Below are 26,961 nucleotides of genomic sequence, written 5' to 3'. Positions count from 1 at the left end.
TATTTCAGAGCGTGGCTGTTTCTGAAATTCTATTAGTAGGTTAAAGACAGTTTTCAATTTGAAGAGGAAAAAATCAGATGTATAAAATGTAAAAATGAGGGAGACTTACCTGGTTTATTGGATACTTAGTGAGTAAGAATACCTGAGAGATCTAACGCAAGGATTCTCAGGTGCTAGTTTTTTTCTCTAAACTATCTGATTGCACAGCAAACTCTCCAAGAAATGTTCCACTCTATTAGAGATGCCAATATGTAAGTACAGCTCTGGAGGAAAAGTGCTATTATGTGTGCATAATCCTAAACAGGTAATTAATAATAGCAATCCACTCCCTATATTCAATGTTTGTGAGCCACCTGAGACAGACCATGGAAAGTAAGAACCAAATTTAATTCTGTTTACATTTGCATGCATCATTAGTAAGCAAAATAAGTTCATTTAAACCTCCTTTTTCTTCTTTAACTTTCGGAACCTCTTTCTTATTCTGTCCCCTCTCTATTTTCAAAGCTATAAGGTAAAAAAACCCATTGGCCAGATTTATTTCTGCATGATTCCAGTGATTAAACTATGACTGAACTGTCTTCTACCCCACATTTTTGCAGCCTTGGCTTTTCCCTGCTCTGAACTAGCAAAATTTTGTAGCCATCCATAGAGGTGTGGTTGCTTCTACTCTAACTCCACGTGTGCCATAATCCCAAACCTTTTGAGAAGAGGCAAAGTACCGGAGGCAAAAGAGATGATGATGAGCCTGGCACTCCTTATTCTCGCTAACAAGCTGCTTATTTAATCTGTAAAGTTTGTTACTAGGAGTTACAGATGTGCTGATCTCCTTGGCGACTGGGAGTGGAGAGGATGCATCGACACTTGCATAGTTGATTGAAGAGGCATCTGCTGCTGCTGAGCTGCACAGCTCTGCAAGCAACGCCAAAGCCGAGGCAGCAGGAGCTTCATTCTCCGCTTCCTCTCTGCTGCTTCCCCCTCACCAGCCTTTGCTGTTGTCTTGCATAGGACTGAACCAGCTGGCAGCACAGGAGCAGGCACAGCTCATTGTATTAGTCAAGTATTAGCACCATTGAAAAGGGTCAGTTGCAAAATAAAGGTTATTCTGATGAGTATGACGTCAATATGATATTATTAGCTGCCAATATTGCATGTTTCCTGTGAGTTTCTTTGTAAATGACAGCAGCAAAACTCCATGGCAAATAACTGTTTAAAAGACTTACTTGTATGATTCCAGAATCAATAAAAAGGGCCAAATATTCTAAGGAAGGAAGGAAGGAGTGTAAAATTATGGAGATCTCAGGAATCTTCTTATTTTAACTGGGCATAAAAAAATTGCTCACGAAGGCCTGAATTTATTTTTCCTCAGCCTGCCCCACCAGAACTTGCTTGTCTTTGTAGCTGAAAGCCTAAAAGAAAAACCTGTTTGCAACTGGATTCAGAGAGTTTGAAATAAGGAGAAAAGCATATGTATTTTCTGCTAACGCGCTGCAAAGATGTTCCCACCAACACCTGGTTTCTAAATCTAGTAGAATGGGAATGTTCTCCATGTTAAAATAACCACTTTTGATGACTGTCTGAAGATATTTATATTTTTCTATTTAAATATCCTATTTAGTAACAGTGTTCAATATCAGCATGAAGAACCCCCTGCACTCCCCTGTCAGCAGGTAGCAGACATCTCATGTCAGCTATTTTGTGAGCAATATAATTAGCAAAGCAGACTGTACAGCTTCCAGTTTCGTTCATTTGCTGATGCTTTTTCTGATTCATTTACAATATGCCAATAACTGGCATAACTGTTTAGACGTATTTGGAAAACATCCATAAGTGGATATCCTAATTATAGATTTATCTCAGTGGCAGATATTCACATTGTATAATATAATAACCACTTTACTCATCTATCAGGAAGTGCTATGCCGATTCCTAAGGCAAGAGACGAGTGGAGGTTCTGGTTTATTAGATTACTATGGACAGAATAGGGAAACACAAAGGAAATATGATTGTCTGCCGTCTGACAGTGCTCTTTCAGGTTTTAGGTGCTCGGAAGAGCAAAAGCCCTGCCAACTCTAATGCAAACAGGCAGAGGTATTTCATTTTGTCATCTGCCTATTCAAACACACTGAAGAAATCCAGTTCTAGCGGAGCTTGAACCACAGCTCTCTGAAGGACACCCAAAGGGCAACTCCTCTAGCTCTTTAAATTACACCAAATACCTGTTCCACTTACAGATCAGTTTTTTGCACGATAAGCTTAGAGCTGTCTTCCTCTCTAGATAAATTCTCTGATTTGCTCTTTCCACGAGAAGGAGGTTCAAAAGAGTCAGGCTGAATGCAATATCTGTCATCAGGCTATTTGACAGAACAGTCCTCTCGGCTTAAAAGCAAAGTTACCTGTGCTGACTCTAGATCCAAAGTGGCTCTGTGAGGGCTGGTTTAGCACTTCTACGTCATCTCTGTACAGAAGATATCTATACATAAGTTAACCACAAATGCATGATAATGCACTTTGCATAATTTTCCTCAGCTTATTCTGATATATCGAAGGTGCTGCCAATTTTACAATTAATAACACGTATTTGAGTACTTTCTCATTAAAGCAGAATATTTTGTACCATCACAGAATCACAGAATCACAGAATGTTAGGGATTGGAAGGGACCTCAAAAGATCATCTAGTCCAATCCCCCTGCCAGAGCAGGAAAACTTAGGTGAGGTTACACAGGAAGGCGTCCAGGCGGGTTTTGAATGTCTCCAGAGAAGGAGAATCCACAACCCCCCTGGGCAGCCCGTTCCAGTGCTCTGTCACCCTCACTGAGAAGAAGTTTCTTCTCACATTTAAGCGGAACCTCTTGTGTTCCAGCTTGAACCCATTACCCCTTGTCTTACTGTTGGTTGTCACCGAGAAGAGCCTGGCTCCATCCTCGTGACACCCACCCTTTACATATTTATAAACATTAATGAGGTCACCCCTCAGTCTCCTCTTCTCCAAGCTAAAGAGACCCAGCTCCCTCAGCCTTTCCTCATAAGGGAGATGCTCCACTCCCTTAATCATCTTTGTGGCCCTGCGCTGGACTCTCTCCAGCAGTTCCCTGTCCTTCCTGAACTGAGGGGCCCAGAACTGGACACAATATTCCAGATGAGGTCTCACCAGGGCAGAGTAGAGGGGAAGGAGAACCTCTCTGGACCTACTAACCACCCCCCTTCTAATACACCCCAGGATGCCATTGGCCTTCTTGGCCACAAGGGCACAGTGCTGGCTCATGGTCATCCTGCTGTCCACCAGGACCCCCAGGTCCCTTTCCCCTACACTGCTCTCTAATAGGTCATTCCCCAACCTGTACTGGAACCTGGGGTTGTTCCTGCCCAGATGCAAGACTCTACATTTCCCCTTGTTATATTTCATTAAATTTTTCCCCGCCCAACTCTCCAGCCTGTCCAGATCTCGCTGGATGGCAGCACAGCCCTCTGGCGTGTCAGCCACTCCTCCCAGCTTGGTGTCATCAGCAAACTTGCTGATAGTACACTCAATTCCCTCATCCAAGTCATTGATGAATATATTGAACAGTATTGGTCCCAGAACTGACCCTTGAGGCACTCCACTAGATACAGGCCTCCAACCAGACTCCGCCCCATTGATCACAACTCTCTGGCTTCTCTCCTTCAGCCAGTTTGTAGTCCACCTCACTACCCGATCATCCAGTCCACACTTCCTCAGTTTTGCCGTGAGGATGCTGTGGGAGACGGTGTCAAATGCTTTACTGAAGTCAAGGTAGACCACATCCACTGCTCTGCCATCGTCAATCCACCTTGTTACGTCTTCATAAAAGGCTATGAGGTTGGTCAAACACGACTTCCCCTTGGTGAAGCCATGTTGACTGTCCCTGATGACCCTCTTATCCTTGATATGTCTTAAGATGGCACCAAGGATAAGGTGTTCCATCACTTTCCCAGGGATGGAGGTGAGGCTGACCGGTCTATAGTTGCCCGGGTCCTCCTTCTTGCCCTTTTTGAAGACCGGAGTGACATTTGCTTTCCTCCAGTCCTCAGGCACCTCTCCCGTTTCCCAAGACTTGGCAAAGATGATGGAGAGCGGTCCAGCAATGACTTCAGCCAGCTCCCTCAGCACCCGCGGGTGCATCCCATCTGGACCCATGGATTTATGGATGTCCAGATTGCTTAATTGCTCCCTAACCCAGTCCTCATCAACTGAGGCAGACTCCTCCATTGTCCTGCCTTCCTCTGGGGCCTCAGGGGTACGGGGCTCCTCAGGACAGCCTCCGGCAGAGTAGACAGAGACAAAGAAGGCATTCAGTAATTCTGCCTTCTCTGTATCTTCTGTCACCAGGGCACCCACCCCCATCCTTTCACTCTTTTTATAGTGGATGAACTTTGTAAAATGAAGAAAATAATTTTCAGCTTTTCCATCTTCGGAAAGAATAGTTTTGCTTTTGTGAGGCAGGAGAAAAACATCTTTATTTTACATAATACAGTGAACTAAAAAATGCAAGTACTGATATTTGACCTGTCTGTAACTGAAAGGCAATAGAAAACTTTAAAACTTGCTTTAACTTCATTTACATCCATCACAAACACTAAACCAAGTGTTTCCATTGCACAGCTGAAGCTATTCCTGGCTCTTGTTTTTTGGCTTTTTTTCCCCCCTCAATTTCATTTCTTCAAAATGAAACAGACATAAAATAACAATTGAGTTTATCCAAGAACATGTAAATGACAAACTCTGAATTCTGACAGTCTTCACCATCTTATGGCTGTTCCTATTCCACGATTTCACTCACAATGTAAATTACATGTAGGACCAACAATATGACAGTGATCCCTAAGGGCTTTAGTAACACATAAGTTGAAAGCATCTTGTAGAGAAGAGCTCACAAAGTACCATGGCAAAATTTCTATTTGCTGTTTACTGGAAAACAATTAAGTCCAAACTGTAAATGTACATCTGGTTAACACTTCCTTGTTTACAAACTGAAGTTCAGCACTTAGGTTTGTCAATACATCATACTTTCTCAGACATAAAACATCAGGAAAAACTGGCCTCTATCTGCAAGGTGATAGATTTTTGTTAAAATTCTCTGGCCACTTGCTTTATATGTCATTATGATCTGTTAATAAGTATAGAGAATGAAATTGCAGAGATTGTTGAGATTGCAAAAGACAGTTGATTAAGGAAATTAAAAATCAACTTTTCAAAACACTAGTTATCCAGAACCATAGAACAGGTAGAGAAAAGGGTTAATACTAAAAAAACAAACAAAAAACCCCCACCATCAACATGGGTCTTATCTACATTGTAATTTATAACACTCCTTCTAGTCTTTCAATTTCTAGTCTCTAGCTTGGGAGAGATAGGGGCTAACTGCAATTTGTGAGTGTTTTTCTTTGGAAGGCTTATTTCAGCTGCTGCTGAAAAAAAACATTGAAGCATAAATCTTATCGTTTTAGCTGGAACCAAACAGCATTGTCCTCATTGATTTATCTTCCGTCTGTTTCCTCCAGCAGTCTCCTGTGATTTACTTCTTTGCATTTAGGATAATATCACAAACATAAATTGATGTGCACATCAACGAAAATATATTTAACTGTTTTACTCCCTACTCCAGGATCCATTTAAGTGTCTGCAGAAATTCATATTGAGGGACATAGCACCCGGTGCCATCTCACCCCACTTTCACCATTGCTTTGTCTGTCTACATTGTCACAGTGTGTATTTTTTCTCATAAACTAGACAGATTTCAGCTCTCTGTGACTATTCAGTGCTGAACACAGTATTTCAGATGATAATTGCAAGCAGAGAAAACATTATGCTCTTTACTTATAAAAAGATTAAATAAAAGTTAAGCATTATATATACTTTTATTGGCCCCAAAGAGACTGTTGGTCTAAATGGAATAATATATTTCTATTACTACTTTACTATTATTTTATTACTTTGAGCTATATTTCAGCTTGTTGTGGAATGTCAGCTGTCATGCCCACAGACCTTTCATATTCTGATGAGTTTCATTCTGTCTTGGGATTTTTTTCTGAAAATTTGCATTCTCTTTTTCTCTCATCCTTATTTATTTATTTATTTATTTATTTATTTATGTGTTTTGAAATTATGATGCAAAATAGTATCTTTTGGGAGTTTACTCATGAGACATATAAATGCACCTGTCTCTTCTGGTGAATATCTAATTCTTCAGGAGAGATTTTTGTTCCAAAAATGGTTTATAGCGAAGAAAACAAGTGACTTATACTCCATAGTCTGCAATTTTTGTACAGTCCTGACTTGAGAAACCTGTAAAAGTAAACTTGGCAGTCATTTCTAAATCCTGGGTTCTGTAAGGAACCTTGTGGAAGAAAACTAGAGTGGAACCAGAGCTGGAGGAGCTGATAGACACAGTACAGTGCTCTGGCAAAACAGTGTAAAAGCTTAGGTGCTTCATAGCTTTGGTAAGAAGAATTAGCTTTGTAGATAATTAATGGAAATATATTTAGCATATCTGCTAAAGTCAGTGTTTTGCTTTTTCATTCTCTATAGCTAACACATTACTGTATTTGCAACAGGTAACCATGGAGGCAAGACAAAAGCTAGAAGGGACTGATGTTGGGACTCCCCAATTCAGGCAATATGCTTCAGTGGTTCTGATTTCCTTAAAAAATGCTTTGGCTCTTATTTATTCTGAGATACAGTTAGCAGAGAATTACAGGTCCAAAAGAACAGAAGATACCTAAAAACAGTGGTGGTTTTGCCCAGAACTTCATAGGTTTAATTATGTTTGCACCTATCCTGATCGAGACAGATCTCTTAAGGATAAACCAGACAAAATAACAATCCCCAAGTAATCTGTTATGCATTCTTTTTCTTCAGAACTGAAAAAAACCCGCTTCGTTTGCTTTCATTTAATTTATGCTCTTTAAATTTAATCTTTTTTGTGAATATATGATTTTTTGTTCTCTAGCAAAAAAAAATCAAGTGGACACAATAGAAAACAAAAAAAAATCACAGGGAAGGTCAAAGGACATGCCGATAAGGGTTTTCTTCAGTGAGAACAGTTTATACTGGAACATGGCAGTTTGTCCAATCTTAATCTTTTTATGTTAATGTGTAATTTTAAAAAAACCTTTACTGAAGAGTCTGTGTAGCTGCAGGACAAAAGCTGAGGTGAGGGAAAAAAAAAAAAAAAACAAAACAGTTTCACAAATTTACTAACAGGAAAACGACAAAAAAATATCCTGAAGGTGCTCAAGAATTATATGCAAATCCCCCACTGTTTTGGATCGATGAGAAGTAGCTAATCCTTCTCAGTCCCTCCTTTTGAAGCTGTTCTTCATTATTTATTGTTCCCAATAAAGAAACTAAAGCTGTAACCTGTGCACTAGGGAACTCAATGGGGAAGTGGAGTGCCAGCCCTCCATCAGTTAGAATTGAGAATCGACACATGATCTCCTATGGATCAGGTGAATATTTTATCTACAATGTCATGATGCGTTATCTCTTTGTGTTTTTGTTTTCTTTTCTATCTTGGTTTCCTTTATAAATAATTTGGCAATATCCTGGTTTTGTTCCAGTGAAGAATAAAAAAGTTTTCTGAAAACTAATGTATTTTTTTTGAGACAGAGTTGTTGCTTTCTAGACTCCTAAAATCAGGAGTGGCTAAGATCTGAAAATGTAGCAGACACCAGCCGAAGGTCTTGTACTGCAGATGGTTCAAAACAAAGATAAAGAAGCTGAAGAATGCATTGTGCCTTTGGCAGGGAAACAATTAATTTCTGATTCAGGTCATCTTCTGTTGCTACTTGGACACTTTCAGGCTGTCAGATTCCTGCTTATTTACACTGGAAAATATTAAATATTTTCTAATATCTAAATATCTTAATTTGAGCGAATGGCTGATACACTGGAGGGTTATGCTGTCATTCAGTCTGGAGAAACGGGCTGATGGGAACCTCATGAAGTTCAACGAGGGAAAGTAAAAAGTCCTACATTGAGAGAGGAACAATTCCATGCACCAGTATCTGTTGGGGTCCAGCTGGCCAAAAAGCAACTTTGCAAGAAGGACCTTGGGGCCGTGCTGGACTATAAGTCGAACATGAACTAGCAATGCATTCTTGCAGCAAAACAAGGCCAGCAGTATCCTGGGATGCACTAGGAAGAGCGTCGAGAGAAGTCACAATTCCCCTCTACTCAGCACCAGTGAGGCTTCGTCTGGAGTGCTGTGCTCAGTTCTGGGCTCCGCAGCACAAAAGAAACATGGACATACTGGAGAGAGTACAATGAAGGTCTACAAAGATGATTAAGGGACTGGAAAATGGCACAATTTTTATGAGGAAAGGCTGAGAGAGCTGGGACTGTTTAGCTTAGAGAAGAGAAGGCTCAGGTGACATTTTATCAATGTGTATAAATACCTGAAGGGAGGGAATGAAGGACACTTTTCTCAGTTACACTCAGTGACAGTAAAAGAGGCAGTGGACACAAATTAAAACACATGAACTTTCATCTGATCACACTAGAAAACCCTTTTTTTATCATGGGAGTGACCAGTCACAGGCATAGTTTGCCAGACAGGCTGTGAAGTCTCCATCCTTGGAGATATCCAAAAGCTGCCTAGACGTGGACCTGGACAGTTGTCTCTAGATGACCCTGTTTGAGCAAGGAGGCTGGACCAGATGACTTTCAGAGGTCACCTCCAACCTGAACTGTTCTGTGATTCTTGGGTTGCCATTTCTGAGAGCTTTCTTCACTGAATCATCTTTGAGAATTCTGAGACAGAAATAAAAATATTTGGCCCGGATATAAAGGGTATATTTCTCCAGCAGGACTCATATCCAGTACAGTGCATGACCAAACTTTACACTGGACAAATGTAACCACGTTCCAATTATTAACTGCTGTGGTTTCTTCCTGAGCTACTACAAGATGGGTATTGAATTAAAAAGGGTTAACCTGAGAAACAGATCCATTCTTCATTTCAGGAATTCAAGAGGTATCTGTTGAAGTTATCTTTTCATGTAGTCAGTTTTATTAAGGTGATTCATAATTTACTAAGGAGCATTTTGTTCTTTTTAAGTTGTGAAAGCTCCTGCCAATTTCCCTTTGCTTAGTGGCCCTGAAAGTTTTCCTGAGTCTACGCTGGAAGAACATGTACAGTTTTTCAAACACTATGATGTTCTCTTAATACCTTTGAAAAACTTCCAACACATGATTCCAAGGCATCAAACCAGTTTTGTTTGAATATAAACATCTTTTATTCTTGATTTCCCAGTGACATTTCTTTTCAAAAAGGCTCCAGACAATGTTTTCTCCTTGAATGTTTATTAAACACTTTCACTCATTTAAATGGGTCCCACCGCCCGCCAGGAAAATATTTAATTAGTCTGGACTGCTCTCAGCCCGGAAATTGTGATCTGGGAAACAGACAGATGCTGCAAATAGAGCCCCTGTGTGCACTACAGCCGTAATGGGGCACAGAGAAACAATTTCCTATATGTCATGTATCAAGACATTGTGTTCTGCACATGGCACCCATGTAACTGAGACATATTCAACTACTGTTGTAAAGTTACTTTTTTTATTATGTTTTGCTCATGGCAGAACTAAGACAGTTTTAATTTCTTTTATATGCATGTCAATTATGTAAGTCTTCATGTGCATGATTATAAGGTCTTTTTCCATAGGATGCTGTACATTGGATAGACAATGTTGACTGAGGGCTAGTTCATTCTGTTCTTCTATGTCTATGTCAGTAGCCATGTCTACTGTGTAGTACGCCAAATGTGGGCATTTCTGTGGTGCTCACTCTAACCCTATCACGTTCACAATAACAAAAAAAAAGACTCAATTATTATGTTAAGCTTGAAAGAGAAAGAAATAGAATTGCCACTAATTTTCAGTTAGGAAACTAATGTAGGGAGAGAGCGCAAAAAATCTCTTAAACTAAAAGGCAAAATTAATCCAATTACTTGCCTAGGATCACAGAGGAATACCATAACAGAAGGGAGGAAATTATCTTTTTCAGGATGACTTATAAGAATGCATGCCACAAAATCTTTATTTTTGTATTATTCAATCTGTTTTGCCCAAATTCCAGACGTATACAACTAGGCAAACATATCATGGAAATCATTCAGTAGGCATAAGCAACCAGAAGAAATTATTGAGGTTAAAAAGTGTTGGAAAACTTTAACTGTACGCATTTCTACCAGTAGTGTGTCTGCAGATAGTAGACTTTGGGTGACCTATAAGAAAGGTTCAGATGTACAGTCCTAATGTATGCTCTTATATAAGGAAATTATCTATTCACTCTGAGCTTTCTGAAAAGGAGACATGAGATACAAATTGAAAAAAAAGGAAAAAAAAGAAAAAGGTACCATCTATTTGCTCCACATCTGGCTTTGAAAATAGATCTAACGTGAAGGATAACATAAGTTCTCTAGATGTACAGAACAGAAGAAGAAGTTCCAAAAAGCATGTTGGGTCTCTCAAAGACTGAGTAACTGATCCATCTACCACTTCGTGATAGCCCTGCCATTACCCATAGGTACACCAACATTTTGCCGTCCAAGAAATGAAAGCTGAGAAACTATACGAAAGCATTAAATATTAGTTGAGTCTTTGAATATTTTTTAAAAATATTTTTTTTCTTTTTTATTGTTCTGGTTTTGTTTTGTTGGGGTTTTTTTTAATAAAGTGCTAATAATTACTTTGAGTAATTACTCTTTTTAGGATTGTTTTACTTGCTTAGACCCATGGAAATTGAAAATATTTGAAATCTAACATGCCTACTTAATCTTCAGTGCCTGAAGCATATGTTTTGTCTGTGCTACAGTTTATGCTGCATCACTTACTGAGGTTTTCCAGAGGTTTTCCAGTGACCATGATTACCCAGTGCTTGAGGTAACCAAGACTTTTTCTAGGTGGTGCTTTGAAAGAGCTTTGGCATAATATTCAATAATTTCTTCAGTCTGACATTTGCAGCCAGTCTAGTAGGCGCACTATATCTAAATGTAAGTATTAAAGGCTTCGAAGCATTTATGTCTGAAAATGGCATGTACTTTGGACATATTAAACTTCATAAATAGGATAAATAGAATAAGCAAGGGCTCTTTTGTTCTTAGTGGAGGAGTGCCGAGACCCAGGAATAGTTGCTCTGGATGAGGGTAGGAATTGATGGGCAGAGGGGAAGGAGATCCAGGACGGGGAAGAGGTCAACTTTAGGGCCACGCGGGCAACATGGTGATGCATTCGTTTATCCCTGTGCTCAATGGGTGCAAATCATCATCGAGGTTTGCCTGACGTAGCAAGCAGCACGGTCTGGGATTTTGGGGGTGTTCGGGGGGGTTCGTAGTTGTGTTTTCAAAGCAGGTGTCACTAGATGGCACCATTACAAGGGCTTTCACAGGATGTTGTGGGCGAGCAGCAGGCAGTCGCTCTGCCTGTTTTGGTGGTGGTAGTGGGCGGGTGGGAAAGTCGGGGCTCAAATGGCAAAGGAACTGGTTTTCTTACACTCGTTAATACAGCAGGATTATTTACGGAGGCAGAGTCACTGCCTGAAGGCAGGAGCTGCTGTCAGCTGAGCTCCTGGAACACCAGCTTGGCTGCGATTTGGTCGTGCCCACCTTTGCTCCGAGAGGGTGGCAAATAATCTGGAAGAAATGTATGACACAGTTACATGTTTAACTTGGGGATTTACACAGGGAGAGTACTACTCATTTCCCCTCTAAAGAGAAGCTGATTTACACGGCCTAGAAATCCGGTGATGCTTAGCAGAGGGACAATAGTATTTTAGTACATGAATGTCATGTAAAGGAGATAATTATATGATTAATTGCATAGCCATATGAGAAACCAATCTGTGCACTAAATCCTCTCCCATAATACATCACAAACAAGACTTATCCTGGCCATTCAAATAGCTAGCCTGAAATATTCCTCTTGATAATTCATGGTCGGGTTTTTTAGTTCATATATTAATTTCCTGTCAGCCCCCCTTTCATAACAATTTTGTTTTGTTTTATTAAATACTGTCTTGGAGTAAGTCAGCAGTCAATGACGGTTTGATATTTTGTGACTTCTTGGATTAGAAAAAGGACCTTTTTTACACCTGGGTCTGTGTTTTTAGGATGGAACTCACAGCTCTCACTTTTAGCCCTGAGACAAGCTCTTGGAAGTGGCGCATTTAGTTCAATAAAGCAGTTTTATGTCATTTGTTGAGCTATTCATATTTTTCTCTGGACTCTGACATTGTCAGAAAGTGTAAAGACTAACTAGCTCTAGCAATGTTTTTAAAAATTCCTTCATTTGTTATTGATGACTCTGGAATAAATCTACATGTATGGAAGGGTGCAAAGACTTTTTTCTCAGGAATTTTGGATGTCTGCTTTGTGACTATATCAAAGTCAAGTATGAATTAACCCTCATAATTAAACATGATCAAAACCTTTCTATACATGTGGTAACACGGCACAAATGTAGTAAAACACATTGGTTTTATACACTCTCTTTGGAGGTTTGTTATGTAGACTTTCTTACAGTTTCTGATGTCAGGATGGTTATTATTAAAACAGATTTCTGAGAGGTCTGTGCTTTGGAGTTATCACTCTGAATGCTCATTTGTCCAGCTGGGGCTATAGCCCTGGCAGAGACAAAGCGAAGCAAAATCTTTGTTTTAGAAAAGGACTATTCAAAGTAATATAAAATCCATTTCTAAATAAATCTAAAACCACACAGCATCTGGGAAATGGAAAAAGTAGTAATGCATGTGCTCTGGGATGGAGAAAATGATGAACTGTGTCATTTCTGCAATGTTTTGCCTTGTACTGTGTACATGCTGTGCTAGGAGACCTGCCTCTCGGGCAGATCACAGAAAGCAGAAAGAAAGCAGATGCAAAGGTCAAACCCAGATGAAATCCCTGCTAGTGCACCTGAGGTGTTTGCTGAAAACAGCAGGCAAGGACCAGGCTAAGCAGGCAAGAACCTGTCACCCTGTGAGAGGTTGCTGTTTCCCCCTGTGTTTGGGATAATTCCAGTATCTGTTGATTCAGATCTGCATGAGGATTTGGGCGCGGCTTTAAATAAGTGACATTATCTCAACTTTACAACTTCCTCCAAAAGAGGGAGATAATTTTTCTCTAATCCTTAATCATACAGAAATGGCAAAGTTTCATTGCTTCAAAAATTTGCTGAAGACTCAATCAATATCTCTTTACTTGACTCTCTAAGTAGTACCCTTTCGCTTCAATGAATGATAAACCAAATTCAGCTGCTATATGTGTTGCAGATATTTTCAAGAGCCTGCAGCTACCAAAGCTTATCACAGTGGGCTACTTCTGTTTTTCACTCTTGGTGCAATTTCCCAGTCACATATCCTCCTTTTCTTTCCATTTCGCTCACTCTGGTATTTGCATACGCACAAAAAATCCAATATAAACAATTTTTGTCTTGAACAGTGACACCAGAATGAATTTTACGTTAGAAATGTAGAGCAAAGTGCATCCAGCTCCTGGTAACTGAGGGCTATCTCCATTATCAAAGACATAGAACAAAAGTGATCCTGAGTCTTCAAGTGTAGCACTCAGGGCACCATACCTGGAAGAGGAGAGATTTGGGCTCGCATCCCTGCTTCTTTTAACAACAAGCATAAAATGCTTTGTAGGCTTAGATCATAGGCCCAGGGCCCTATGACTGGCCCTGCTACTAGTTAAATTGTTCAGGCAAAATGATACAAATAGAAGGTCATTATAACCTATACTCCCTACTTTGTCTACCACTGTTCTTGGAAAAATCTGTATTGCATCAAAGATGATAAGGGTGTTTTCCTGGGAGCTGGCAATTAGGAGAACATGTTTTTTAGAGAGCAGAAGATTAAAAGAAAAAACCTCCAGTGATGAGCATGTTTTATTTGTTACCTCTGTATCTGTTATTGGAGAAACCATGCTGAGAATAATGGATTTGATTCTAGAAAATATATTGGAAGGAGGGCGTTGAATCAGTCTGTGTTGAAAGAAGAGCTAGAAAAAAATCAACATATGTTTCTATTCTTTTTAGTGAAAACCTCTGGGTAGTCTATTTAACTTTTTGATGATAAAGCTGTAACTTCATCTAATTAAGAATCAACGTGATAAATAATATTTTCGTAGAAGGATTTTTGGTCAATATAGGTGAATGTATAATAAAATCCAACATTCATAGCCAGACAAATTCAAATTAAAAATCTGGGGGATATGATTCACTGAGTGGCTATCTGATTAACCGAGCTGTTTACCAAGGGCTACAGTGGATTCTTTCTCCCCTTAGGTCAAGATGGGATATTTTGATTAAGGTAAATTTAGTCCAAATGGGAGCATATTCTGTATTTTCTCATAGGGGTTGGGTGGACTGATGCCCACAACCTCTCTTCTAGCTCTGTGAGCCAAAGTTGATTAAAATGAACACAAAACTGAGAGTAACGCATTACCATGTGAATGTGTCAACCTCTTCTTGAGAAAGAACTGATTGCCTTCATTAAGCTCAAAAATTTAACTGTAGGAGGACACCTGAGCTGTGGATCACACAGAATCACAGAATGTTAGGGATTGGAAGGGACCTCAAAGGATCATCTAGTCCAATCTCCCTGCTGGAGCAGGAACACCTAGATGAGGTTACACAGGAAGGTGTCCAGGCGGGTTTTGAATATCTCCAGAGACTCCACAGCCTCCCTGGGCAGCCTGTTCCAGTGTTCCGTCACCCGTGAAGGGCTCTCCCACAATGAAAAGTCTGCTTGGCAGGGACAAGGTGGAGTGCCTCTGACTGGGAGGGTGGGAAAGGGAATCACAGGTCATCTCCAGGCATTCCCCCCTGCTGGGTTGGTTGATGAGAGAGACAAGGCAGTGGTAAAGCAGGTCTGGGGAGTGAAGAGTCAGGGACCTGACTAATATTACAGATTTTGTGAATATATCCACAGATAACCAATTTGATATTGTTTGATTTTTTTTTCATAGAATCACAATGAATAAACTACATTTTGGTAGTTTACATTCACCTGACTTTTGATGTCCCTGGACATCACCAAGCATTTGAACATTCCTATGCCTGAGCAGGTTTCTGAAACTAGATGTATCAGGCATGGCTTGGAGGCATTCTCAGAGGCCAAACACAGCACCCTATGACTATGTAAAGTCAGTCAGAGGCTATAGTATCATTATGTCTATTCCTTTTGGCATTCCCCTATAACATTAAAATGCACCTGTACTGCTGAATGCTTCTGCTCCGGGGCTTTCTGGCCCAGTGGTAATGAACTATTGCATTCCCAAACTATTCCCCTTTGGGGCAGGCTGAGTAAAACTACATTGCATAGCACCAAACCTACCATCTTTTTTATTTTGTGCAGTTCTTCAGTTCAAAGTAACTGACCTAATGCCAGAGCTTTGTTACAGCCCACCAGACAGCTCTATAGCACGCTACTGAGAAAATTGCTGATGCCTTGAAGGTTGCATAGCCGACCAGGATAATGATGGAAGGTTATGTTGGCTAGAAGGAGCCAAATGTGATACAATTTGGTCTGTGGTTTTGGAAGCAGACTCTCTAGTGAGCCATCCCAAGAACTGTACCTGAGTTTTATGAGATGATATTGATGTTGTGTGAATAGCCAGGGTGCAGAAATGAAGTGGAGCTGAGATCTGCCTCATAGGGTACAAGCAAGAAGCAGTTTTCAGAAGAGTGGATCTTCTTCTGAAGCTCTTCCCTTTTGTATTGATAACTGAAATATTAGATATTCATCAAACCTAGGACTTTAACAAGATGGGTTCACCCATCCATCTTTACTTCTGTAAACACCAGCATATACAACTGCTAATTTGTCTGTCTCTACCACTTCCTCTTTTCTTTTTCATCAGCTCAGTGATTCATGTTTGTAAATTCTAGAAATTTCAAGAATCTAGTTTTGAGTCTTTAATAATTGGCTGCTTGTGTCTCACTGGGTATATTCTGTGATCATAGCAAGAGCTTATAACACTGGTCTCAATAAACTGCAACATTTCAAAGTGACAAACCAGAAAAAAACCCCACAAAAACAAAAACAAGCAAACAAACAAACAAAAAAACAAACAAAACCCAACACACACACACATACAAACCAAACCAAACCGAACAAAAAAAAAACCCCCACACAACTAAATATTATCTCTGCCTGGAAACCTTGTCTTGCTGATGCCCTTAACCCATTGCAGCTATGACAATAATACCAGAGAAACTGATAACATCTGCAACTACACAATTTTGTGGAGCTAGTCACTTTTGCCGAGATCAAAGTTATTTCCCAAAGCCCATGATCTAATTTCTTCTACCAGGCTAGTTTCTGCTTGTAACTTTTTAAGTTGGTAAAGAGTGATTAAGCAAACCCTGAGAAAATTACACATATGGCATTAGTTACAGTGAGGCAGATGTAATAATTCTGATTTTATTTTCTTCAGAAAGAAATTCTGGAACTAAATAAACTGTCCAGGAAACTCATTCACAGATTCATTTTGTGAGTAAATCAAAGTATGCTTGATAATCCTCTCCTTATAAAATTCTTAGATTTTTACTTAAAAAACCAATCATCTCTCTCTCTGAAATAATAAATTTAATTAAATAAGCCACAGAACACTACAGAGTAAAACATGCATTGTACTTGTCAGATTAAGCTTTTCTGGCTATCACTATGTGTTTTCTCCAATTCTTTTTATTTGCAAAATTAGACTCGAAATAGCCTTGCCTAATACTCATGATTGAGGTAAGAATTGGGAACAGGAGAGGGAAAGAGCATAAGAACACAGGAAAAAGTACTAATTTCATAATCTACTATATAAGTGTTCAAATAACATGTAAACACAGTCCCATTCCTGCGCAGCCACTTGGTTAGTTGCCTTGTCAGGTTTATTATGACTAATAAGTACATGTGTGAATCAGAGCTCAGCAAGAGCTCAATGAGACCTACAGGGAATAATTAACCCCTCTGAATTACCTAATGTGAAAAAATCCCAATAGTAATGCTTTTCAGTCTTCTGGTCATGATGCCCTGTCTTGACTGGAAGCATTCTGAAAAATCTTAGATTACTCTTGTTATTAATATGGTGCTCTTGCTTGCTAACATCGGAGGATGTAGATACACATGAGCATCTTCCATGGCTTTTGGTTTTCCCATTGACCATGTTTAAGCTCTGATCCTTTTTGCTGTTCTTTTCCGGGGTTATCTCAGATTGAGCTTTGTCTTTCTAGGACTTTGGTACCCAAAAGCGAATGCAGGACATCATTACCAATATTGAGAGAAGGGAAAGGCTCCTCCAAAGTTTAGGTAGCACTGGGAAATTCAAAGCACAACCATCTGCATTTATCAAGATAATTTTTGTTTAGCTGTGAGTTTTTGGGGAATCAAACACAGATATGTTATTTTTACCAGCCTAAGTGTTATGTACATCCATACTAGGGTAGGGTGACTAACTGGACACCAATCACCATCTCTCCTCCCCTGGGCACCAGCCCATTGCACTGCCTTTAGGTGACACAAGGTGGTCATAGTTGTATTTAACCCTGCCATAACACTCTGTGAAATCACAAAACTTTTGTTACTGGTGAGGATTTTTTTTTCCTCACTAAATGGAGATTCAGCAACTAATTACCTAAGCTCTCTTTTTGGTTAATGAAGAGCATTAGGCACTCCATAGAATGATTCAGTACACCTATTTTAAACACCCGCCTTGGGTGGGATGAGTCATCACTGTGAGCTGCCCATGTCTGTCCACTAACTATAGTAAGAGCCTAGATATCTGGTTTACACCTAGATGACTAAATCCTAGATGGCTTAAGTTAGGTGAGATGAATCATTCCGGGTGACTGCAAAGAGAGGTGAGCTTATACAAGCAATAAGAAGGAGTTTTCACATTTCAGCCTTCTCTTGCAGTTTGATGGTCTTGGCACAGCAGTCATCTATGAAATGGGCACTCCCTTGAGTTAGCTGCTCTCCTAAAAGAGAAGATCTTGTGTAGCAGCTCCAGCCACCTGTTGGGTAGGTAACTAGGTGGAAATCCCACACGTACTCTCCTTTTGATGGGCAAAAGAAGAACAGCTTTGTGCTTCGCTTTGTAGAAGGAAAGAATATTGCTCCATATCAGTTTCAAATCTCATCCGAGCAAGGACAGTAGACTGACGGTAGGCCAACAGAGACCACCAATGTGCATGATGATTGGGCTGGAGAGACCATCATGGAGAGACTGAGGACAAAACAGGTGTATTTTGGAGTTGCTGCTTTTGTTGTCGAGAGCAGTTGTAGCCCACAGAGACTGGCTCCAGATCAGCCAACACTACAGCAAGCCAGTACAGGAGCACAAGGAGTACAGCGGTACTATGGCCACAGGGACAGGTTCTGACCAGCACAGTAAGCTCCATTCCAAACCAGTGCTACAGATAAGCACTTGCAACTACTGCCGATGTTGGAAGTGGACCAGCTTGGGATGGAAAGACTTGAAGGGTCTCCAGAAGGAGCTTGTCAGAGCATGTCAGGTACCAAAGGACTAGTGTTGCATGGTGCCAATTGGTCAAACCCAAATAGCGGATGCAGCAGGGCTCCCTGTTGTGCAGTGTTTGCACAGGCAGGGAACCTGCCAGAGGCTGCCCCTGCCAGCACCTGCGCTTTGCCCAAACTGCCTTATGTAATGCTGGCTTTTGTGTAATATAACAGCCAGCATTACCTAAGAGCAGAGTGCTGTATGAACTTCTCTGCAAAACACAGCCTGGTCTTGTGGCAGTCTCATAAGTTCTCCCACCTTGCTTGATATTTGCAATTACAGATATTTCCTGAGGAAGGACTGTCAATGAACTGCAGAGTTTAAATGCCTATAAACAATCCATTACTTAATAATACTCAAACTTCTGAAATGATCTATGGATGTGTGGACCTCTGGGAAAGGGTGTAGTGAAGCTAGTGAAGTTGCTAGCTGTGTCACATCTACGGTACATCTGTGAACTCTCTGTGATTTCTGCTCACTTGGGAGTATCCAAACCAAGATGGCTAAGAATGGTCTCTCTCCCACCTCATATTCTCAGCAGTTATCATGCTCTCTGGCAGAGTATTTGGATGAAGTGATAGATAAGAAGGTAACAGTCATTTTATTTTCCCTTGTGGAAAACAAACAATTTCTCATGAAGAAATGGCAACTCCCAAGACTTTAAGATTTGAAAAAAAAATATTCTGCCTTTTTTTCTAGATAGCTGGTTTTATACATCTTTGTTGCTGTACCACTTCTGCTTAGCTACACTATCATCTGCATTTTCAAGTAAGAAATTTAGAATAATGCATAGTTACTTTTTAAATTATCAATTTCTATGGACAGTAGATGATGATGTACTAACATAAGTAAAGAAATTACACTCTAACTTTGTTTGAAATCAATTGAAACCACTGTGGGCTCCTTGCTCAGGATTCACTAGCCAAAGCCATTCAGCAGTGATGGCTGCCTGCTCTTTTTGCTGCTAGTAGTGCTAACAGTTCATCTCGACTCAAGGATCCAGCTACCAGCCAAATAACATAGCTTGGCTTGGAAACTGGAGCTTTCCTCTAGCTTGTGAGTGATGCCCAGCTGCTGAGAAGATTCAGAGGTCTAGTGCTATATCCTTACTGCAGACGCTTGCTCCATGTTATGAAGGTCCCCAGGCCTGAGGCTGGTGGCCGGAGCATCCAGGGAGCCGAACCATGCTCACTTCTGAAAGAGTTTAGATCTACCCTCACAGTGATACCCTCCAGGATGATAAAACACAGGAGGGGCAGGTACTAACCAGCGACTTTCTTATGGTCTTGTGCTGTAACTCTGTGCTAACAGTTAAAGTGCTTTTGGTTTTTATGCCCCCAGCTGTGCCAGCCTGAGGCAGTGTGAGCATTCATGCCTGTGTCAATGATGCAGCCAGCAGCCCCAGTTTCTCTCTTCCATCCATGACCTGAAAAGGGCCCTGGCTCCTTGTGATGCAGCTCTGCCCTGTTTTCATAGAGTCTGATAATCTCTTACTGGCTGCACAAAAGATCATCCCAAGAAACTGTAAGCCCTCATCTGGAGACTGATTGGTGATTGCCTATTTGCTCTCAGCACTGTCCTCTCACTTTCCAGTCACTTATCATTGGTGATCTTAATAACTTTCTCCTCTGCTGTCCTCTCCCATTTTCCCTCAGCTAATGTCAACGTCTCTTCTTTCAGCTCTGCCCACTCCTCCTTCTCATAACAGTGACAGCTTACATCTTGAGCTGCAGATTTTCACTTTCTCTTACCAGCTTTTAAATGAAGCCTGTGTTAAATGAAGCAAATGATTCTGTCACCGTGAGCTGCAATGAGAGCACAAAACACCTTGACTTAGCAGAACCACATAGTCAGAAGGATACTTCATTTATTTGTTTATTTTGAGCAACTAAAACCATAGGGGGTTTGAAAGAGAATTGGTGACCTGAAGAGGGAGGTCAGCCGAGAGCCTGTGTTGCCTTGTTTACCTTGTTATTCTTTTCCAGAAGAAGCAGGATAACTGCTATAGAAAGTTACTTCAGTTTAGCACTCTCACCCCTAGGCTCAGCAGAGCTGTGGGGAGACCACAGCTTACATCCAGCAAAGCTACTGCACTCACCATTACAACTATTTGTTCTTTTTGCTAATTTCCACCAAGGGTGAAATACAACCTAGAGCCCAATTTAAATTCAAAATGTCTTTACAGTTGTAGTGAAAGCAGGAACAGCAGGCAGCTTTGTATTTAAAATTTTATACTAGTCCTTGTTTTGGAAGTAGAGCAAACAGTTCTGTGACAACAGCATACCTCCCTTCCTCCTTAGACACCTACAGGCAGCTCTAAAGTGACTCGCTGCCTGCCAAAAACTAACCTTTTGCTTCAATTTTGCCTGTGGGTTGGTATGAGAGATTACTAGGTCCCTGCTCCAGTTAATTACCTAATGGCCAGCCATCAGATCTCTCAGCAATAATGCCCTGCAGCAGGATAGCAAAGGCAAGTGATGTGGATATTTGGGAAGGACAACAGTGACTGTGATAGCAGTGAATGTTAAATAAGATCAGGTGTGTACTCCTCTGTTTTGTATTACACTCCATCCTGCTACAAATGTTTCTTCTTGCTAGGAAAAAAAAAATAAGAGTTGTAAATAAATAAAGCATACGATTCTTATAGCTACTTACTGCTTACAGATCTATTTACTCTTCTAAGATGTCTTCTAGTAGAGGCATTATCCAAGCTATTTCTTTCAGTACCTCATCACTGCTATCTAGTCTTGAATATTTACTGCTTCTTCACCAGAAAAGAACTACAATTTAAAATTAAAGCAGATATTTTATTGACGTATCCTGTTCAACACCAAGTAGTTCAAGATTAAAAACTATAAAAGATAAATTGGAGAAAATAAGGCTTGAAGAGACAGAAAGCTCACCTGGTCCACCTCACAGCCCCCAGGCACATTCAATTACACCGAAATGATTCCTGGAGATGTTTGTCTAACCTGTTCTTCAAAAACACTGGTGATTGCAATTCTACAACTGCCCCAGACTGTGTACATCAGCAGTTCATCATCCTTATGATTAGAAACTCCTCTTTTAAGGTCAAAACGACATTTCCTGTTACTGCAATTACTTCCTTTATCTGCAGTGTACATAGGGAATAATTTACAACTGTCCTCTCTATGAAAACTACTTGAAGACCACTACTGAGCCTTTTGGTCTTTTCCAGACTGAACAATTTCTTCCAAGCTTTCCTCACAAACTTTGTCTTTTAATCCACCCATCTTTTTAAAAATTTTTTACCTCTCCTTTTCTTTCTCCATTCCTTCCACATGACCTAAATCATTCTCAGAATTAATTCAATTCAGCAAAAATGTGGAATTCAGCTCTAAATTTAATTCCAGATGCAGACACCTAGATTTATTCGTCTGTAGTGTATGTCTTCACAAGTGAGGAAGGTATCTAAACTCCTCATAGTCTATGGAACTCTAATTAATGCAGTCAGTGGAGTCTAGAGAGTTATTCAGATTATCCTAAAGTAGGCAGATATAGTCAGCTAAACAGCTCTGAAAACTCCACTGGAGTCAGTGCAATTGCCTAGACATGGATGTCAAGTGGTATCTGAGATGCCTTTGAATATCCTGTCCAGCATCCAGCTACTAGTCCAGGAGAACACAGTCTCCTGTAGTCTCCATGTTGCATAACCAGACCCATGTCTAAGATGCCCTATGACATCTCAGTGTGCAGACATAGCCTCAGATGTTTATATTTAGGCAACAAAACTGAGCCCACAGCTGACATGTAGATTCTTACACTGCAAAATCAGGGATAGATACAGATTCAGAGCCTTACTGTCTAGCTTGTCTTAGTAACTGTAAGAGTTAGACATGGCATCAGAAGCTGTGCACACAGGTACACACAGCCTATAATGATAAATACAAGGATGGTCATAACTTATTTATTTATGGAAAAAAATGTAATGTCCACAAATAATCTATCTTATCAGAAGAATGTTGCTCATGGGTTACTATTATTATTTTTTCATTGTGGGTATTACATGCCAATTCTGACATTCTGTGACAATCTGTGCTAGAAGAAGAAAGGGACTCCAGAATCTAAAATTATTATTATTCTAAACTGAGGCTGGTGCAATAAAATGTGGTATTAGCTAACTTTTCCATCTTTTAGCTTACAAGATGTGGGAGGCTGCGATAGCTAAACCACCCTCCTCTTCATGCTGCACAAGTATATATATGAGTTAAATGATTGCTTGCAGCTTCTGTGTTTTCACTTCAAAAATGGCATGTATAAAAATGGATGGCCTGTCAAAGTTTCATTCAATCTGGAAAATTAATTTCTCCAAGGGTTGGAAAGTAGAATCAAGAGGATCATTTGTGCTAGTGGTGCGTATGACATAATGGATGGGTGAAAGTTATTGCTCAATAAAAAGTAATTTTATCTGGGCTGGAAGCTCCCTCCTCATATCATTTTGGATCAGATGCTCATGTGGGGAACAGCAGACAAGATTATTAAAACAGGGAAGATAGAAAGGGATTTTTGAGCCATGACAAGCTCTCAAGCTCATCAAAACCCTGCAGAACCCTTCTAAAACTGCTCTAGATTCTGTGCTAAGTGGGAAGAGCATGCCAAGTGTAAGAGGGAACAAAGATGACTTAGTAAGCCACCTGTTGCTGGATCATCTGGGTGAAAATTCTTGATTTACTAATAGAGTATCAATTTTTCCACACAGATTTCCTTTTTTTTGCCCTCCTCTGGATGTTGGCTTGGGGCAGTTCAGGTGGGATTAACTGTTTTGAGAGAGCAGGGACTTGCAGTCAGTCTAAAGTAACAGGACAGTGCCTGCAGTGGTCAAGCTCCTCACTGGTCTCGCACTCTCTCCCTCTGCAAGCTACTTGTCCTCACCTTTTCTCCCCTTCTGACCTGAGAAAAGTCAGTCTTTTTTCTGCTCATCCTCCTGAGCACACACAGTGTTTGAAGCTAACCAGGCAGTTCAAGTTAGTATCATTTTACCTCACCTTAAATAACTCATTTCAAAACAAACAAAAAAAACCTGCTATGAGAAGCTAAACTGTATTGACGTTTTTGCTGATGCTCAAACACAAGACAAAAAAGGTAGGACACAGAATTCTAGCTAAACATTTGCTGAGCTAAAAAGCTTTTTCCCACCCACTTGCCAGCCAATCAATAAAACTTAGCTCCATGTTCTGGGGTGTCCATGTGCGCACTTGGTTTTGAGACCTCAGCTGTCTGTTTCACAACCCTTCCTTCCTGACCTTCCATGAGGCCTTCTATGGGCAGCTGAGCGCAGCCTCACAGTCACAGGCTCTGGTTGTTATGGGGGATTTTAACTACCCTGATGTTTGCTGGAAGGACTACTCAGCCAGCCAGCCTCAGTCTAGGAGGTTCCTCCAGTGCACTGATGATAACTTTCTGATGCAAATGGTGGAGGAGCCGACTAGGAGAGGTGCGCTGCTGGATCTCGTCCTCACTAACAAGGAGGGTCTGGTTGAAGCAGTAAAGGTGGGGGGCTGCCTTGGTTGCAGCGACCATGAGATTGTGGAGTTCAGAATCTCATGTGGCGGGAGCAGAATACCAAGCAGAATCACAATCCTGGACTTCAGCAGGGCCAACTGTGGCCTGGTCAAACAATTGCTGGGGGAAATCCCGTGGGCGAGGCTGCTTGAAGGTAAAGGGGCCCAAGATAGTTGGTTAGCATTCAGGGACTGCTTTTACCAAGCTCAAGATCAGTGCATCGCAACATGTAGGAAGTCAAGGAGGGGAGCCAGGAGACCTGAGGTGGTTAAACAGGGAACTGCTGGGCAAACTCAAGTGGAAGAGGAGAGTTTACAGATCATGGAAGGAGGGGCTGGCCACTTGGGAAGAATATAAGGCTGTTGTCAGAGGATGTAGGGAGGCAACTAGGAAAGCTAAGGCCTCCTTAGAATTAAACCTGGCGAGAGGGGTCAAGGACAACAGAAAGAGCTTCTTCAAATACATGGCAGATAAAACTAACACCAGAGGCAATGTAGGCCCACTGATGAATGGGGTGGGTGCTCTGGTGACAGAAGATACGGAGAAGGCACAGTTACTGAATGCCTTCTTTGTCTCTGTCTACTCTGCCGGAGGCTGTCCTGAGGAGCCCCGTACCCCTGAGGCCCCAGAGGAAGGCAGGACAATGGAGGAGTTTGCCTCAGTTGATGAGGACTGGGTTAGGGAGAAATTAAGCAATCTGGACATCCATAAATCCATGGGTCCAGATGGGATGCACCCACGGGTGCTGAGGGAGCTGGCTGAAGTCATTGCTGGACCACTCTCCATCATCTTTGCCAAGTCTTGGGAAATGGGAGAGGTGCCTGAGGACTGGAGGAAAGCAAATGTCACTCCGTTCTTCAAAAAGGGCAAGAAGGAGGACCTGGGCAACTATAGACCGGTCAGCCTCACCTCCATCCCTGGGAAAGTGATGGAACACCTTATCCTTGGTGCCATCTTAAGACATATCAAGGATAAGAGGGTCATCTGGGGCACTCAGCATGGCTTCACCAAGGGGAAGTCATGCTTGACCAACCTCATAGCCTTTTATGAAGACGTAACAAGGTGGATTGGCGATGGCAGAGCGGTGGATGTGGTCTACCTTGACTTCAGTAAAGCATTTGACACCGTCTCCCACAGCATCCTCACAGCAAACTGAAGAAGTGTGGACTGGATGATCGGGTAGTGAGGTGGACTGCAAACTGGCTGAAGGAAAGAAGCCAGAGAGTCGTGGTCAAGGGGGCGGAGTCTGGTTGGAGGCCTGTATCTAGTGGAGTGCCTCAAGGGTCAGTTCTGGGACCAGTACTATTCAATATATTCGTCAATGACTTGGATGAGGGAATTGAGTGTACTATCAGCAAGTTTGCTGATGACACCAAGCTGGGAGGAGTGGCTGACACACCAGAAGGCTGTGCTGCCATCCAGCGAGATCTGGACAGGCTGGAGAGTTGGGCGGGGAAAATTTAATGAAATGTAATAAGGGAAAATATAGAGTCTTACATCTGGACAGGAACAACCCCAGGTTCCAGTATGGGTTGGGGAATGACCTGTTAAACAGCAGTGTAGGGGAAAGGGACCTGGGGGTCCTGGTGGACAGCAGGATGACCATGAGCCAGCACTGTGCCCTTGTGGCCAAGAAGGCCAATGGCATCCTGGGGTGTATTAGAAGAGGGGTGGTTAGTAGATCGAGAGAGGTTCTCCTTCCCCTCTACTGTGCCCTGGTGGGACCTCATCTGGAATATTGTGTCCAGTTCTGGGCCCTTCAGTTCAAGAAGGACAGGGAACTGCTGGAGAGAGTCCAGCGCAGGGCAACAAAGATGATGAAGGGAGTGGAGCATCTCCCTTATGAGGAAAGGCTGAGGGAGCTGGGTCTCTTTAGCTTGGAGAAGAGGAGACTGAGGGGTGACCTCATCAATGTTTATAAATATATAAAGGGTGAGTGTCACGAGGATGGAGCCAGGCTCTTCTCGGTGACAGCCAATTATAGGACAAGGGGTAATGGGTTCAAACTGGAACACAAGAGGTTCCACTTAAATTTGAGAAGAAACTTCTTCTCAGTGAGGATGACAGAGCACTGGAACAGGCTGCCCAGGGAGGTTGTGGATTCTCCTTCTCTGGAGACATTCAAAACCCGCCTGGATGCCTTCCTGTGTAACCTCATCTAGGCGTTCCTGCCCTGGCAGGGGGATTGGACTAGATGATCTTTCAAGGTCCCTTCCAATCCCTAACGTTCTGTTATTCTGTGATTCTGTGACACATTGTGCACTATACTGTCGGTTAGTTCTAGGAAGAAACTGGATGTGAAAATATCCAGTGACACTGATTACATTCCTGCTGTTTGAGCATGTTATCCTGAGGCACATTTAACTCCACTTTGAATAATGTTTTGGTTGAAATTACCTCTTTCTTTTTTTTATTTTTTTTTTTTTGTTTGTTTTTTTGACAGGTGAATAACAAGTATGTAGTTGTGAAGTAGTTCATTTTGTAAGCTTTAGAACAGGCTTGTAGCCTTTCCACCAACAGTGTGGTTTCTTATATTTGTAACTAAATTCAATGCAATGAATGTATTAAATCGCTGACTTACGATAGTAGACTTAGTACCTGGAAATGAACAGTCTTCAATCCTTTTGCCCCTTTATCCAGAAGTACATCAGTTATACACTACAAAACTGAGGGATATAACATGAAATTCAAAGCTGCCAGATTGCAAAGGCATATTGTTTCTTTAATTTGGTTGTATAATTAATTTATCTTTTCCTCCTTTTCTTCTCACCCCTTCCTGCAAGATGCTCAAATGTTTATCCTGGGTGTGCTGAAATTCAATATATGAAAATATTAAATCTACTCTCATTTGTCTGCATATACATTGAAATGCAAATCTTCACTTGGTAGTCAAGACACTCAAGAGATCTTCA

The sequence above is a fragment of the Caloenas nicobarica genome, chromosome 1 (assembly GCF_036013445.1).
Source record: "Caloenas nicobarica isolate bCalNic1 chromosome 1, bCalNic1.hap1, whole genome shotgun sequence".
NCBI lineage: Eukaryota > Metazoa > Chordata > Aves > Columbiformes > Columbidae > Caloenas > Caloenas nicobarica.
The sequence above is the reverse complement of the archived record's forward strand: the minus strand, read 5'-3'. Positions refer to the sequence as shown.